Below are 5022 nucleotides of genomic sequence, written 5' to 3'. Positions count from 1 at the left end.
GCAATATATTACATATACGGCCTGTTATGCGCTATAGAGTTCGCAAACCATCGATAGTTGCAAACATCGACTGTTGCAACCATCGATAGTGAGCGATAGTATGATCACTTACCATCGATAGTATGAGTTCTTCTTCTTACAAAGGAAATCAATGAAAATCAAATCTAAGTTATTACGCACACTATAGCAAAAAACAAAAATTATAATTGCAATTATAATTTATTTCTCATTAATTCAATAGATTTCATTTCAGAAAATGAGCATATTAACATTTTTTTGATTTTAAGCGCGTTCGCCGGTTTGTAATCAAGCTTCCTAAAAATGCGCTCCAATTCCACAGATGTTGCTGGAATACATAAAGACTTAGGCACACAATCTTTTATTGTATTGAATTCAGCGCCTGCAGACTAAAAGTACATACAATTGATCAGATCTTAGAATGTTTACCTTCTTAATTATAATTACAACTTCCAAAAAAGAAGTGGATCTGCACTGCTCTTAATGTTGGCCCTTTCATAATATTGCCTCAGCATTATTATGCTATCTTAACGTGAAGTTTTTACTGCAAAGATGATGATGATCATTCATGGTGCAGTCCGCACTGTGAATTATTTTCTCACGTAAAGATGCCAATTCCTGCTCTAAGCAAATAAAACATAGATTTTTGTGTATTAGTCTCAGACTCAAAACCTTCTTTTTTGAAACGAGGGTCGAGTAATGTATCCATCCGCGATGGTGTTTTCGTTTCAAATGTAGATATTTTTCTTGTTACTCCACAAAACAAATCTGCGCACGAAATTGTGGCTTCAGATGATGCTTTAACCCATAGGTCAAAGGAATCATCAGCGATGTTGTCACACTTATTACCAGAAATAGAAATTATATAAATTAGTTTGTAGAACTTAAACACTTATTATAGTTTTTACCTTTTCTGTTGCTTTCTGAAATATTTCTAACAAACTTAGTATCTCAGACAAAACGGATATTTCATCTGCTGCAAGTGGTGCGGGAGCTTTCTTAGTTTCCAAAGGCACCTGTGACATGGCATCTTTGGTAGCTATTATACATTTAATCGTAAAATAAGTACTATTCCGTCGAGTTGGTGTTTCTTGCAGCAAACTATACGGCTTCTCAGTAATTTCTCATACGCTATCGTGCTATTTCTAAAATATGTCACTATTCCTTTACAATTTCTTAAAATTATTTGAAGTACAAGTATATTTGTGACGATGTTGAATGGCTGAAAATCGTGGGAAACCAATCCAGCCAATGCGGGATCAATGTCCGCTTTCCTTTTCAAATGTTCTTCATAATGTATGACACGTTTATAATAAGAATCCGCCGACCTAAATAAAGAACAATTAAATTAACTGCTCACTTGTTTTATAAGAGACCGATTTTTTTAGCTACCTTTCAAAATATGTGAAAAAATTGCTATAATTATATTGGATTATTAAATAAAACTCCGTCCGGAAAAGGTTAATATGTTTCATGAGTGCTTTGAAAACTCCTTTCATACAATAGTCATTTCAGTTAGCGTTTTGTTCTTATGTTTTAATACTTTAATTTAATTTTTTTCAAAGTACTCCGTTTAAATGAAAAGTAAAATTTTAAAAATATAAGATGTGGAAGGTGGAGGATGGAGTCATGCGTTCACGCAAGTGAGGAAAGTTCTCTGATTGTCATTCACTTGGGAAAGGCCGGAACTTATGAACACCTGTGAGAAGATGGGCAAAGAAGGTATCTGTGGCAAAACAGTCGGTAAATTCAGCCTCCATGAAGAAATATCCCCAATGGGGAAGAAAACAGACTGCCTACTTCGCAACGTTACAATTGACCACAACACGTGTGGGATGGAATAGATACCGAGAGTTGAAGAGAGAAGCGAGACGCATTTGCAGACAAAAAAAAAAGAGATACCGACATGCGTGAGTATGAAGAGTTGGACAAGCTGGCCGACAGGAGTAAAGAATACTCTTGTAGAACTTCCAGAAGTTATTTAGTAACCGATGCCCAGATCATACTGAAATTATGGAGGGAACACTTTTCCAGCCTGCTGAATGACAGTGAAAGCATAACGCCCGGAGGTGTCGAACCCGATTCCCAAATCGATGACGATGGAGCAGACGTTCGGTTGCTTGACCATGAAGAAGTTCGAATAGCATTTACCTGTCTGAAGAACAACAAAACGGCGGGGCCGATGGATTGCCGGCCGAGCTATTCAAACACGGCGGCGAAGAACTGATAAGGAGCATGCATCAGCTTCTTTGTAAAATATGGTCGGACGAAAGCATACCCAACGATTGGAATTTAAAAGTGCTCTGCTCAATCCATAAAAAGTGAGGCTCCACAATCTGACCCAAGCTACCGTGGGATAAGCCTTCTCAATATCGCATACAAGGTTCTATCGAGCGTATTGTGTGAAAGACTAAAGCCCCCCGTCAATAAACTGATTCAACCTTACCAGTGTGGTTTTAGGGCTGGCAAATCAACAACTGACCAAATATTCACCATGCGCCAAATCTTGGAAAAGACCCTTGAAGAAAGGATCAACACTCACCACCTCTTCGTCGATTTTAAAGCTGCTTTTGACAGCGCGAAAAAGAGCATACAGAATAAGGAAGCAAAGCAAATGGGTCTGGTAGTGAACGAGGAAAAGACGAAATATCTCCTGCTTCGAAGTCGTAGATAATTTCGTCTATCTTGGAACCAGTATTTACACCAGCAACAATCTCAGTTTCGAAATCCAACGCAGAATAGCTCTAGCCAACAGGAGCTACTTTGGACTGAGTAGGCAATTGAGAGTAAAGTCCAAAGACCAAACTCTACAAGTCACTAATTATTCCCGTCCTGCTCTATGGTGCAGAGGCATGGACGATGACAACATCTGATGAGTCCACGTTACGAGTTTTCAAGAGAAAAGTTCTACGGAAGATTTATGGTCATTTGCGCATTGGCAACGGCGAATATCGCATTCGATAGATCGATGAGCTGTACGTGTTATATGACGACATTGACATAGTCCAGCGAATTAAGCGACAGCGGCTACGCTGGCTAGGCCATGTTATCGAAGAGGAAGACCTCCATTCCGTTGGAGAGATCGGGTGGATAAGGACTTGGTATCTCGAATTGGCGCCAAATTGCTAATAGAAGAAACGATTGGCGCGCTGTTGTTAACTCGGTTATAACCGCGTAAGTGGTGTCTACGCCATTAAAGAAGAAGAACATGTGGAGTCTATCAGTGCTGTGCCTCTTGGATTGTATTGATTGATTATTATCCAATGCACTACTACAATATCTAACAAATCAGTCCACCGTAGAATATAGCTTCCATACAAACCGACCGATATTCGAGTTTGTATTCCTCTTTAACACATCGGTATTTGGAAAACTGCTGACGGTAAATATGATCATAGATGAAAAGTATCTGCCAGAGGAACTATTGACCCGAATTTGTTCGATTTAAGCACTTGCTACCATAAAACTATTTTTGCTTTTAATTTCAATAATATAAAGTTGAACTTCCCTCTCTCGAATCACCATAATCCACAGAAAATCTTCGATTTGGTGAAAACGAGTTATAGAAGTTCTTATTAAAACATAAAATTTTTTTAAAAAGTTGTAAAATATAGATTTATTTATTTACTTTACATACAGCTTTTTGCTTCTGTACATAAATCATGTACTCGTATTCTTTTGTGTCCGTTCTTTTCGAATGTAACTTTATTAGTCAATACCAATTCCCAATCCTTACAGGTAAGATATTAACATATAGGAGCTTAAAACTAATACAAATGTATATTGTTTTTGTAATAATATTATGAGTGGCGTAGGCACAACTTCGGGCGCCCGGGGCCAAGGATGTTCTGCCGCCCCCCTTTATCCACCTACCTACAAGTTTCATGATGTGGTTCGATCAAAAGCGATTTTTTAAAAAATATCTTCAATATTAAATACATATATAAAATTTAGGAACTAGAAGCCACGCAAATTCCGAAGTTCCAAAATTCTCACAATACGGTTTTTAAGGAAATTGATAGTAAATTTTCAACACATGTTAATAAAAGCCATAGAAAAAACCCATTGTTGCCCTATATCTTGTACATTTTTGACACAACGCAGGAATTTTTGCCCGAATCGGAGTTTTTAAATACCATTTTTTGAAAATTTGGAGAAATAAAAGTATTTGTTACATTCAAAGCTAAGGTAACTGTGAGAGTGACACGTTAATTTATAATAAATTTCTATAGTATTTTTCTGAATATTAAAAAACAGCGAAGATCGTTTTGCCGCCCCCAAGACGTTGCGCCCGGGGCGACGGCCCCCTTCACCTCCCCCTAGCTACGCCACTGCATATTTTACTGCATTAGATCGGTGAAATTAAACACTCATTAAGAAATTGTCTTATACATACTAAGTAGTTATGTATGTATATTGCGAATTATACTTTTCGGACTAGGCCCATTTTGTCAAGAATTTGAAGTTGTAAGCTAAGCTTATCACTGCAGTTACAACTTATGTATGTATGTATGTATGCCCTTTCCAATATTTATTAAAAGTACACTACTGATTCACTCGGTTCTTATAAATGTTAACAATTCCCGTTAAAATAATATTTACCACTGAAGTAAACAATACGAAAACTACTTGAATTATTGTAACCGAAACGGAGCGTTGATGTTTATTTATCAAATCATTGAACATGACGAAAACCGAATATGACATTTATTTAATTCATGCCCATGATTTTCAACGCGCTGTGTAATTGATAAACATCTCCCCCAGTCATAGCTTCACATACATACATATGTATATACATAAGTACGAATATGAAGGTGTTTGTGTTTGTACCCATAAACACTCGAATGCATACATACGAGCACAAATATGACCCTCACGGAAACTCGGATACAAAGCTTGGAGAGTGGCTCATGTAACAAAACACAATGGGAATTAAAAGGGTGGTGGTGACAGAAAACCCGTAGGCTTTTTTGTCAAACCTTCTGGTGGCTAGTGCGATTT

The 5022-nt window shown here is 37.4% G+C and overlaps 1 long non-coding RNA gene across 1 annotated transcript; it reads right to left on the bottom strand.

The window, feature by feature from the left end:
* Positions 1-286: 286 nt before the first annotated feature.
* LOC120772395 lies at positions 287-4686 on the bottom strand. Its single transcript, XR_005705059.1, has 4 exons — positions 4621-4686; positions 927-1346; positions 466-859; positions 287-407 (listed from the first exon to the last, which is right to left on the bottom strand). It is a non-coding gene; the product is annotated as an uncharacterized LOC120772395 (long non-coding RNA).
* Positions 4687-5022: the final 336 nt, after the last annotated feature.

The sequence above is a fragment of the Bactrocera tryoni genome, chromosome 3, assembly GCF_016617805.1.
Source record: "Bactrocera tryoni isolate S06 chromosome 3, CSIRO_BtryS06_freeze2, whole genome shotgun sequence".
In the NCBI taxonomy this organism is placed as follows: domain Eukaryota; kingdom Metazoa; phylum Arthropoda; class Insecta; order Diptera; family Tephritidae; genus Bactrocera; species Bactrocera tryoni.
This window is presented reverse-complemented; position numbering and strand designations above follow the sequence as displayed.